Source organism: Otolemur garnettii, unplaced genomic scaffold (assembly GCF_000181295.1).
Source record: "Otolemur garnettii isolate 467f Iridium unplaced genomic scaffold, OtoGar3 scaffold00006, whole genome shotgun sequence".
Lineage (NCBI taxonomy): Eukaryota > Metazoa > Chordata > Mammalia > Primates > Galagidae > Otolemur > Otolemur garnettii.
Window position 1 is genome coordinate 6,165,369 of NW_003852401.1, and position 13,006 is coordinate 6,178,374.

The following is a 13,006-nucleotide window of genomic DNA, read 5'->3' on the forward strand; positions in this document are numbered from 1 at the left end:
ATTGTCCAATAATTTAATTCTAGGAAATACTTAGTACATTTTGATCTTTTTCTAGGCATTTTTTTTATATGTGCAAAACATTTATTCTGAGAATCTAAAATCTGAACCAATATTGGACTTTAGAAAAAGGCTACCCAGAATTTCTTCCCTAACACATTAACAATCTAACAATGAGAGGGATCCTTTAAAAATATTGCTTCAGTTTGTCTGCAGTTATGTGATTAAAAATATCCCTGTTCTATTAAGGTATGAGCTGCAAACTTTGGTAAAATTAAAAAAGTTAAACCATTCCAAAAAATACAAAACAAAAACAAACAAACAAACAAACAACCAAACCCTAAGTTATTACTTTCTTGGTACATATACAGTAACTACAAAAAAAAATTCATTTAGAAAAATTTTTCATTAAAAAATTCCCTCGGGCAGCACCTACAGCTCAAAGGAGTAAGACGCTGGTCCCATATCCCATATGCCGGAGGCGGCAGGTTCAAACCCAGCCCCAGCCAAAAACAGCAAAAAAAAAAAAAAATCCTTCTTGTAATTCTCAACTGTCAAGTTAAAAAAATGGATTTAAATTATCTATAAACTCAAACCATCCCCAAACACCCCTCCAGTGTCAGGAAGAACTGGATGTCCACAGTTTTTAGAATCCGGTTGGCATTTTCAGTAAATTCAGTGCTAAAAACAAAGAGCCTACTCTTTAGAAAGAAAAAATGAACCAAAGAGAACGTGGCTTTGTGTACTGGCTTCCCTGCTCTCAGACAGTGTCAGCCGCACAAGCAGCCCCCACGTGGAGTAGAGTCCAGCTGAGGTAGGCTCTCTAGGCCCCAACTCTCTGCTCATATGGACAGAGGATTTTTCATGTGGATGTTAGACACCAAGCAGCCTGGCAGGGGATGGCTATTTATGGGAAGAGTTTAAACTGAGATTTTTTTTCCTCTTTTCCTTTCAACTTCTTGATGGACAGCTGGACCACAGATCACACAAATGCACATGGTCACCACAGGGAACCATCTTGCTGGATTTTATATGATGAGATGCCTTCAGGAAAGATGTACTTGCGTTGACCATGGGAGCCAAAGCTACAAACCTTGAAAAGAGATTGTTCTAGGTGGCTGGATACTTTCTTGCTAGTTGGTGGTAGGAACTTCTAAGAATTTGACACCAGGAACATAAGCAGCCTTTATGCCATAGTTTGCTTTTGGCTGATAAATTGCTGACTTTGTAATGTTTTAAAAACTAAACAAAATACTGAGAAGTCCAACTTTCAAGCCAGAATACACAAATTCCTGAAAATGTATAGATTAAAAAATATAAATAAAAGGAAGACAAGCCTTTTTAGGGAATGGAGGAAAAACTATAACTTTAAGTTAACTAAGAACAACATAAGGGCCCATCAAAGACCCTCCCAGCATATTTTAAGTAAACCCCCCACCCCCACCCCCACCACCCCCATCCCGCCAAGAAGTGCTTGTGATTACCAGCCATTGCCATAACAAGAGAAGAGCTGATTGAGGATGGTCTGCAGTGGCTGGTTCACCTGCAAGGCATAGCTGCAGGCCAGGTCATAGCAGCAGGTTGGACAGCTGAACACCTGGGCCCAGAAAGATCTGTCCAGGCAATCCGTGCACACATCGTTCTGGCACACCCTCTGACTGGCCAGAATACCAGCTCCTGGCAGCAGATGCTCTGGAATGCCTCCTCCACCTTCCTTAGGGACATGGGACCATCCTCAAAGGACTTCAGGACTTCTGTCCACAGCCTGGCATTGCTCTTGCCCTCTTTTATGAGGCTGCTCTGCTGGGTGGTCAAGCTATAGGGCTCCACCTTGGTTTTCTTGGGCACCCAGTGCAGTGCCCAGACCCAGCCCTGCTCGGGCCACCTCCTGCTGATTTCCGCTTCCACTTGCCCTGGCCCCTTCTAGGGGATCTGAAGCTGCTGTTCTCCTGTTCTTCCTCTGCATCCTTCTCCCTGTTGGCCAGGGCTTCCAAATAGCCTGGATACTGCATGGTCAGCCCCAGCTTCTTGATCCTTGCCCTGCTTAGTCCAGGGGGCCAGCTTGTCATCGTCCCTCCGCAAGAGATAGCACCACACCAGGAACCCTGACTTCCCCCTCTCTGGCCAGTACTTTACCACCTTGTAGATGCGCTCGACGGGTGTGTACCCACTGTGCTTGCACCCCTTCACGTTACGCACCACCCTGATCTGCTTCCCTGACCATCAGTCGTTGGCCTCTCTTGTCATTGATGGGGCACAGCAGTTAAGAGCCAGCGCCCTATTGGTGTTGGTGAGTTTGATTGTTCTGCAGTTCTCTTGTTGCCAGAGAGATCTCGGCCACCACTACCTGAGTATGTGGTAGTCCGCGTCATCTTCATAGCCCCTGCCAGGACCAGGGAGTGTGCTCCGTCGTTGCTGCGGCCATGGAGACTTGCCGCGAGGGGCCGACGGAGGCCTGACTCGCTGACCTGCACTCGGAGGCACCACATGGTGCTCACGGGGATCCCTGGGATGGGTCGGTAGTGGTTGGATGGGACGATGGCGACTCCTTGGTGCAGCCCACACGCGCCATGCTCTTGCCCCAGTCCCCCTGTGAGGACGATGGAGCCGACGCCATCTTCGCCTTCTTGCTCTCGTGCAGCTTCTCTCCTGCCAGCACCACCTCGCTGGCATCGTTTCGGCACTGGGGGCAGGACCATCCTCTTCACTGGGGACGCTGCTGAGGGGTGGGCAGAGGCAGTAGATGTGGAAGGCCATGTCACATTGGTCGCACAGGAGCTGCTGTCAGGGTCCTCCCGGCCCCCGTGGCAGGCGCAGACTCTGCAGAGCTCACTCACGTGGTCCTTGCAGTGTTTGCAGGTGGCCCCCACTCTTCCGTCTCATGGGATTCTCAACCATGGGGCCCCTTTCGCCTGGGAGTTCAATCTTAAAGACGTCATCCACAAAGACGATACGACAGTGATCAAGAGAATCACCCCTGAGCATGACGTTGGCATACAGCTCTCGCACTGTCCTGGTTTCTCGTTTTCTGGTGATCTCTGCTTCAAACCAGAAGCCCCACTCCTTGGGGATGTCAGGGTTGTAGTTGAGCATGACCACCTGGTCCACCCCCAGGTCCTGCCACTTGATGATGGTTCGGGCAGAAGCGCGGACATCCCTGGAACTCATCTGGACCTGGATAGTCGTCATATTTCACCTGATAAATGACATCATCTTATGCGGCTGGGCTAGAGATGGAACAGCAGGGCCCCTCCCAGGAAGGTGCCTTCCGTGTTACCTTGACAACCTGCTTCTCAAACCAAGCCGCCATGTTCATATCCCGAGCATCAACGTACCCATTGACCTTGTACAGCCCCAGCCCCGCCTAGCCCCACGCGGCCTCATCCCCCAGGTCCACTCTGCTCTCTGTCTCCCAGCCGCCTCGCAGTAGTTGGAAGACTTGTCAGACTCTCTTTGGGCCACTCAACAGCCAGAATCCATGTCCGAGAGCTCAGGGTCCCTCTCCTTGATGGGAGGAGGTAGCACAAGGCTCCAGGAGCTGGATGGTGTTGTTGAGAGGGACGCTGTAGTCAGACTGTGGTCATCCTCCATATGCTTGTGCCTACACATGGAACAGCCCCTGGATCTTCTGCCTCAACTCTTGCACCTTGGTCAGCTTAAACAGCCGAGTCACCGTCCAGGTCATTCTCCCATACCGGGATCCACATGGTGTCAGCCTGCACACCTGACCTGGTTGGGATGGTGACAAAGCCATGTGCGTGGCCCAGACCTGCGCTAACATGTGGTGCAGGCCGGCGCGCCCAGTGGGCTAACGCTCTAGACATTTCAGTTACTGAAGACAAATTCACTACAGCCCTTTTCATTTTTGTAAATGTTCAATGAAAATATTTAATCAATGTAATGTCTACACTTGTAGATTTTTCATCTTTCTTATTTTGACCATTCTAAAATATATTGTTCACCACATCTCCTGGGTGCAGGACACAACTTCAACAGGGACTTGATCTATCAAATGCAAACACTGTAACCTAATCGTTTGTACCCTCATATTAATCTACAAGTTTAAAAAAGAGAGAAAAAAGGAAGAAAATTTAAAAAAATAAAATACATTGTTTGTGCCTCTAATGCATAAAGGTGGCAATGGACAGCATATAGTTCCATATGTCTAAGTCTCTATCATTCACCAAAGTATCTCTCAAGTACACTTTTATGGGGAAGGTAAATAATGGAATATTAAATGAGCCTTAAGTATCTAGAAAATTCACGCCAACTAAGAATTAAAAAGTAGGTTTATGGAATGTATTATACCAGTCAGTTTGACAAAAAGATAATTATTTGGCAACAAATATGAGACACTGCCAAGAATGGAGGGAGAGAAACAAATACATTATGGTTTGTACTTGGAGTTCCTGTCATAGTGGAAGTGATGCTCAGGTATAAAAATAAAAACTAGTGCATGTCAAAATCTTATGATAGAGATACCAATTATAGAAGCACAGGAAAAATTTGCCTAATCACTGCTAGGTTTCAGTTTTTTCCTCTATAAAGGGAGAAAGCTTTCTTAGGTTCTTCACGTCCCTTCTAACTCTAATACTTTATGATAACATATTTATGAAAATATTTATTTCACTATTTTCTTAGCAGAAACCTGGGAGATTTTCACCTTTAATAAGTTAAGCATGTATGCCATACAATGCAGTGGCTTTTGAGCCAACACCTTGGTTCAGCAGAACAAAGATATTCTCACTAATTAGTAACTCGGAAAACAGAAAATCACTTAAAAAAAAAAAGAATGTATTTTCATCTGATTTCTCCTGCTTGATCCTGATAAAAAATATTCAACATTCTCATAATGGGTGCAAATGGTACTAACATCATTTTTCTGGGCTTATTATTTTATTTGACTAACAGTACATGCAATTTAGAAATGTTAATCTGCCACCATCAGACTCCAATTTTTATAAACTAATCGTATGAAATTTCAGCTAACTATAGAAAAAGAACAACTATTAAAACATCATGTCACGTGTTCTAGCAGCCTTAGGCAAAATGAAGTTTCACTTCCACTATCCCTTATTTCCTGCCCTTTCACCTCGTATTTCTATAATACACATGCCTGTAAGAGTTGTCCTGAAGAGAAAATAAGATACATGTACAAAGATAAATGACACATGCAAGGTGCTCAATAAATAATAACTCTTTTTACCATTGCTATGGTTATTGTCACTATTTTGGCATTTACTTTCCTCTATCATTCCTCATTCTCAAAGCTGGGTCTTATAGATAGAGCTTTCAAAAATACAAAGTGTATAACACTAAGGGCAAGACTTGAAATGCATACAAAGTGACACATAATTTATTAGTCATATATTTATATATTAAAGTGTGCTTGGAAATTGTATAACTAACACATCAACCTAGTGATTTAACAAATACTGTTATTATTAGATAACATTACGTAAGTTAAAAATAGTAAGCTATATCTAGAAACATAATAGTTAGGTGTTATATAAATAACAAAAATTGTGACAATGGTACATGAATAATTGAAGTTAAGGAAACAATAAAATAAAGTGTAAACAACTGCTTTCACAACCCAAGAAGTGGGGAAGTAGTGTGACATTTTAAAAGAGGCAATTTCTCACCTACTAGATTATAAATTCCTTGAAGTCAAACATAGTCGTCATCTAGGTCAGTGGTTCTCAACCTGTGGGTCACGACCCACAGGAACTGTATTAAAGGGCCACGGCATTAGGAAGGTTGAGAACCACTGATCTAGGTCAATCTATTAATATGGGCCCAACAATAGAAAGAGGTATAAGATTGAGGAAAATCAAAATAGAATGAGTGTGTTTGATGAAGTAAAACATCTCATAAATGCAGTAACTGTGCCTTAAACTATAATTCATGCTTTATTCAAAATCATAGATTTCTTATGGTAGAAGAAAAAAATCATGAGTATTAGATAGGTTTTACCAATGTTTAAAGTTCATGCAGAAAATAAAACTCTTAAATTATTAACAAATGTGAGAAATTTTTAGGCAAACATCATAACATTGGAAAAGTTTAAGCACATAGTAGCACTTAATACATTTTTCTTAAATGAATAATTGATATGAATATTATGCCTAGAAATAACCCAAAGCTTTATAACCAAATAAAATATAGAATTGATAGCTTTTTACAATTCTAGACGTGGAGAAGAGGAGCTAAAAACAAAAACAAATAGATGGAATTACAATTTCTGTATAGACAGTGTTACCATGACAATCTATTTATAATAATGTCATAAAACTTTATGGTGAATAGATTTTCAAATCATGATACATTTCATAGCTATGGCAACACATAAGTAATGTGCATTATGGATACAATTGATCAGGAAAGTTTAAGCATAGTCATCTTTATATGATTATATAACATAAAAATCAGAATTCAGGAGACTTTTACAGAGTCAAAAGGGTTTTTTTGAAAAGTAAGTTCAATAATATCTCTTTTGCTTTTTTTAACATAATAAAGCCAAGATTAGTATTATGGTCAATGTTTTTTCTTAATTTTTCTACCAACTGTGAGTACTTGGGAGACAACAATCTGAAGACACCCAAAGGTGATATGAATGGAGACCCCTGGTACTTCCATAGCTCCACAGTGGAAGCCCTGGGGGGAAGATAAAGTCTGAGTACTTCAACTTCACAGCGAACAGACGAACCTGTCTCCATGCATTCATTAATTTTATGTGTTGAAAGACATAAATACATTTCTATGTCATTCCGGTATAAAGAGCATTTGTGCACTGTCTGCTTTCCAAAGACAGAAATAATAAGGATTTGAATTACTGAGCTCTGTGAATTGTAACATTTTTCAACGAATACTATAATTATTTGTTCATAGGTCCTTGAAGTGATGAAGTGTCTAGTTCACTATTGTATTTTTAATCCCTAGGTAAGTGCCCAGTATTTGGCAAATATTTGTTGAAGGGAGTAATGAATTTTTTAATAAATGTTTCAGCCCCTAAAAAGGGGTTTCATAAAGGAAATAGGAAAAAGAATTTCTGAAATCCAAAGTCAGGCCATGTATTTAGTGGTATCTTCTGCCTACCAGGCCTGGTAATGAATGAGGCAACAGTAATCTCACCTGAAGAACCTGCTGGTCTAGTCCATCAACAAGTGAGGTGAGTCTGTCAACTTATATAAAACATAGTAAACATGGCTAATGGATTCCCAGAAGAAAAGTGTGGCTGCTGTCTCCATCCGAATCTGCCCTGGATTTAATTATCCACCATGGAATTTGGCCAATTACAGGAAGATGATGGTGTGTTGAGAAATGCCAGGTTTACCTGCCCATAAATAAGCACAGGGATCAGGGCCACTCCCTATTGCTTTTAAGTGATTTCTGAATTTTTTTTCAAAGCAAAAACAGTTGCCCTGGAATTTGTGAGTTTTCTTTTCAAACAGAAGGAAATAGTCAAATTCAGTTTTTTAGTGTCTTCAAATGTATTTATTAAAATAGTTGATTTATTAAATAATACCTAGAATCTAAATAAAATACAACATCCTTTATTAATCATCAAGAAAAGTTAGATCAGGCAAGATGCCTCACACCTACAATCCTAGCCCTTTGGGAGGCTAAGGCAGGAATGTCACTTGAGGCCAGGAGTTTGAGAGTAGCCTGAGCAAAAGTGAGACCCTGTCTCTACAAAAAATAGAAAAATTAGCTGGGCATGGTGGTGAACACCTGTAGTACCACCTATTCAGGAGGCTGAGGCAAAAGAATTACTTGCCCCCAGGTGTTAGGAGCTGTAGTGACCTACGTTGAGGCCACTACACTCCAACCTGGGTGACAGAACAAGACTCCCTCAAAAAACAGGCAAAAAAAGTTAGGCACAAAGAAAGAAACAAAATAGATAAGATATGGTCTCTAGTGCTTTTCAGTCAGACATTAACTAAGGAAGTACAAAGCCCTAAGAAAGTGTTACTTTCGTCCTTCAGCAGTAGATTCAGAAAGGTTAACTCTTTACATTTACAATAGGAGGTCCCCATACACATCATCATATGTTCATGTAATAGAACTACACAAAGCTTAATGTTCCTTTTTAGGCAAATGTCCCCAGTAAACAAAAATTGCCTTGGGGTTATTAGACTTGTGTGAGGTTGTCAAGAATCTTTCTGGGTGAAGTGGGGCAAAATCTTCTCCATAAACAAACTAGGGTGTACTTGAAGTTTTCTTCACTTTGAAAAATAGCTCAGAGTAGGATCTCAATAGCTGGACAGTTTGCACAGGGATTGCATTTTCATTTCTGTTCACTTACGCACAACTAACTCTTCAGGATCACACCTAATACAAAGGTTCAGGTCTATGTGCAACATTTGCTCTCCTCACCACCTCAGATTGTCTTTATTTTCTCTTTTCCTTTCCCCCCACCTTTTCTCTGTTGCATTGAAGGACAGCACTTCACAACTTGACTTTTCTTTATCTTGATTTTATGTCTTACACCATCAACCTCTCTGGTACATTTCTGTTCTCATGGGACTTTCTGCTTTGGCAGTCATTCAGCGAGAAAGGGAGTGGTATGAAACCACAGGAGTGACTAAGAAAAATCAGAGAAATCAAAGGTCATTCTATAGTCAGTGAGAAATGCTAAAAAGAATGCTGGGCTGAAATCAGAAAACCTGGAGATCCATTCTGGCACCAAAACTTACCCGGTGGGCTAGGATCAGGATACCTCTTGAGTATTTCTGTGTCCCCCTCTATATAATTAGGATTTTAGTACTGACTATGTCTACCTGATAACATCACATCAGAGTGCAAGAGAGATTTATGTCTCATTAGTTTCTAAATTGTGTATCTCTGTATTCATGTGTGTGTGGTTGTTGATGATAGACACCCCGCTGCAATAAAAGACATTCACACATACCCACTGTCTCCAACCTTCTGATTACTCTTGTCTGGACTGGACTAACTCCTGGATATTAGGGATTTCATTTACCAAAAAACGAAATCCTACCATCTCTAGTATAACCTGTACAGTTGCTTGCCTTTATAGAACTTCTCCCAGCCTGCTTTATTGACAGTCTGATGTTGGCCACGATCTCCTGCTCAACCCAGAGTCACCACCCACACCTCCAGCTATCGTCTAGTGAGCCTCTGAATTGAACTAGAATTGAGTTGAGGTGAGGATGCTTTGAAGTCAGATTAACCTGGGTTCAAATACTGGCACTAATAATGAAATTTCTATGACACCTTGAACTTGACTCGTCATTTAATTTCTCTGAGGCCTCATTTCCTAATTTATATTGTGAAGACACTACTACCAACAGTACAGTGTACTAACGAGGAATGAAAGAGATGATACATGGTCATAGAATCTGGCCTGTTCCTTACAGTTAGAATGGTGTATTTAATTTGCCAGGTGTCCTGATTACAGTTAGAATGGTGTATTTAATTTGCCAGGTGTCCTGATTACAGTTAGAATGGTGTATTTAATTTGCCAGGTGTCCTGTACAGAGTACTACAAACTGACCAACTTAAAAACAGACATTTATTGTCTCACAGTTCCTGAGGCGAGAAGTCTGAGATCAAGGAGGAGGCAGGACCATGTTCTCTCTGAAAGCTCTGGGGAAAGGTCTATTCAAATTCTCTCCCCTAGCATTTGGTCATTTTGTGGTCATATGCTGGTGACAGCATAACACCAATCTTTACATAGAGTTCTTCCTGTGGATGTCTGTATGGCCTAAAGTCTCCTTTACATAAAAACCCCACTCATATTGGATTAGGGGCTAACCCTACTCCAGCAAGACCTCATCTGAACTAATCATAGCTACAACAACCCTATTTCCAAATAAAGTCACATTCTGAGGTACTAGGAGTTAGGACTTCAACGTGTGAATTTTATTTATTTATTATTTATGTATTTATTTTTGAGACAGAATCTCAAGCTGTCACTCTGGGTAGAGTGCTGCGGCATCACAGCTCACAACAACCTCAAACTCTTGGGCTTAAGCTATTTATTCTTTTGCCTCAGCTTCCCAAGTAGCTGGGACTATAGGAATCTGCCAAAATGCCTGGCTTTTTTTTTTTTTAAGTTGTAGTTGTCATTGTTGTTTGGTATGCCTGGGCTGGATTTGAACCCACCATCTCCAGTGTATGTGGCTGGCACCCTAGCTGCTTGAGCTACAGGCGCCAAGCCCAACATGTGAATTTTAGAGGAATATGTTCAGCCCATAACAAATGGCACAGGAAAGTTTTGAGGGCCTGAAGATTTGGTAAAGTTCATACAGGAGCTGAAAGTTCAGAAAATCCATGCAGTGTGTCATACCTAATTGTTAAGTCAACTTTTTCAATAAATCTTAGGTTTTTTAAGAGACTATATGAATTGCCCAAATATCTACCATAATCTGCCATTCCATTTTGGCTGCAGTGACCTGTATTTCCTCAAAAAATGTAGAAAATAGTGTTGGCCTCTAGCCCCTAGAAGCTTATAATCAAAAAATTATACCAACAACACCACCACCAGAAATGTTAAAATATAAACAAATGCTGCTCAATAAAGATATAACCAAAATGGTGTTAATATAGAGTTGGCTCTTGTTGCCTTAAGAATTTAATTAGGACAGGGTGGTATCTGTGGCTCAAAGGAGTAGGGCATTGGCTTCATATACTGGAGGTGGGGGGTTCAAACTCAGCCCTGGCCAAAAACTGAAGAAAAAAAAAAGAAAGAAAGAAAAAGAATGTAATTAGGACAAGCGCTAAACAAAAAAATCATACTAGTTTCATAAAAACAGGCCTCCTGTCTTTGCAGAGAGACAACATGGGAAGCTATGAGAAGGAGGTTAAACAGCTAAGATGACCTGGCCTCCTTTAAGTGAGATATTAATTCCACTGAGCAACAAAGTCTAAAGCTTCAAATCCTCTTTTAATGATTCTTTGCCTTGAAAAATTAAGTCTGGTTTTAAATTTTCATTATTTCAAATAATGTCGATGTATTGTTTCCTAGAATTATTTGGTGGTCTCAATCCAATTGAGAATAAATATTGATAAGGGAAAGAACCCATGCCATTATTGGAAATTTTCTCAGAGAAATAAATGTCAGTATTTCTTTCCAAAGTAAGTTCTCCAAAATAATCAACTCAGTAAGGAAATCACTATTTCTTGAATACTTACTAAGTATAAACTATGCCAGATATTGCTTGTGATACAAAAGGAGGGAAATGATATTTTTAACTTTATAAATAATTGAAATACAGATAAATGGTACAAGCATACATATACATGTTTATATACTGTCTTTACCGTATTGTGGATTAATTCTACATGTTACCTCTGTCACTGAAAAAGTAGCCAAATTATTGGCCTCCATCACTAATCTATTGTCTTGTGAGTTCCTTGATAGAAGGAATTACATCTTCTCCATATCCAATTTCTTTTTTAAAGATGAAAAAAGAAAAATTAAAGGGACAAGATACATTAAAAAAAAAAAGAACAGTTTTATTATAGCCAAGAGCTAAAAGTGGTATCCATTCCAAAAACGGATATTAAGAATTAACCTGATATTTGGGTTATACTCTCCTAAAAATAAAAAATTTTAAAGAGAATCCTGAGCCGCTGAAGTAAAATATACTTTGTGGTTTGTGCTCATAGCTCTGAATAGACTTATCAAAGATCCACTGGCACAATAATTAGGCCTAATAGATGCTTAATTATTTTTCAATTAAATGAGCAAATAATTTTAAAAAGAATGGATTCATTAATTCTGTTAAGGAACTTGGAGAAAAGTTGAATTTCACATACCTCCTCTAGGTGGCAAGCTCATACTTCCTATGTATTGCATTTCCTGTCTCCTTGAGAATTGACTCACGAAAACTGCTCTGAAAAAAACCCATACTAACTGGATTTTTAAAAACCCAGTTTTTTTTAAAAAACCCATACTAACTGGGTTTTAAAAAACCCAGTTTTTTTTTAAAAAACCCATACTAACTGGGTTTTTTTCAGTCCAGTTTTCGTGAGTCAATTCTCAAGGAGACAGGAAATGCAATACATAGAAAGTATGAGCTTAAAATGTTCTTCTTAGCAAAGTGTCACAGGAATGGAAGAAAAAGTATCCAATGTACACAGCCCTTCTATGAAACTAATATATACTTCTCAAATGAAAGAAACAACTTAATTCTAGCCCAAGAATATGGGGAGGGGGTGGGGAAGGGGAGGGGAGAAGGGTGGCTGGGTGGTGGGAGGGTAACCGGAAAGATCACCTATATTTCTGTCTAACAAGGGTACAAATGATCTTTTCTAGAACTAGAATGTAAATGTTTTGATACAATGTCTATGCAAATGACATGAAATTTATGTGAACCAGCTTGATGAAAGTATTTCAAAATGTATATGAAAACACTACACTGTACCCCATGTTTGCATTAATGTAATAATAATAAAAAAAAAGAAAAGAAAAAAACCCATAGTTTTATGTCTGTTATTGTGTAGAAGTATGCAACTATAAAAAATACTTTCTCTCAAAAATTCTCCCTTCACTTTTGTATCTGTAAGCTTCTTGTCAAGAAAATTCTTTAAAGTCATTATGAAATATGATTGTGTAAGTACTATAAAGAAATAGAATTGTGCAAGAGAACTTGCAAAGCACTTGTGCAAGATTGCTACGAGTACTCTCAGTTTTTCATGGCCTACCCTTAGGAAAACATTGCTTTAACTGAAGTTTATTATTATACTCCTAAGGTATTCATTTTCCCCTAAATAAGAAAATAAATTCTACTAAGCATTTTAAATTGTATTTGTTTATTTAAACTAAACCCAAGATATGTATTTTTCCAGTTTCATTGTGACAGCCACAGATAAAATTGAGTAAGACTTAAATGTATTTTGAATTAAGTATAGAACAATCAAATGAGATAAATGATTCCAAATATGTGGCTTTAATTTCCCTTCAAACCAGGAGATGAGTTCCCTGAGTGATTTAAATAATGTCCCCCAGTCTCCACTTCCCTTTGTGGTGACATGGTCC

General features: G+C 39.5%; 1 pseudogene; it reads right to left on the minus strand.

Annotated features, from left to right (window-relative positions):
• Positions 1–1,477: 1,477 nt before the first annotated feature.
• On the minus strand, positions 1,478–3,860 carry LOC100942764 (annotated as a pseudogene).
• Between the last annotated feature and the right edge of the window lie 9,146 nt (positions 3,861–13,006).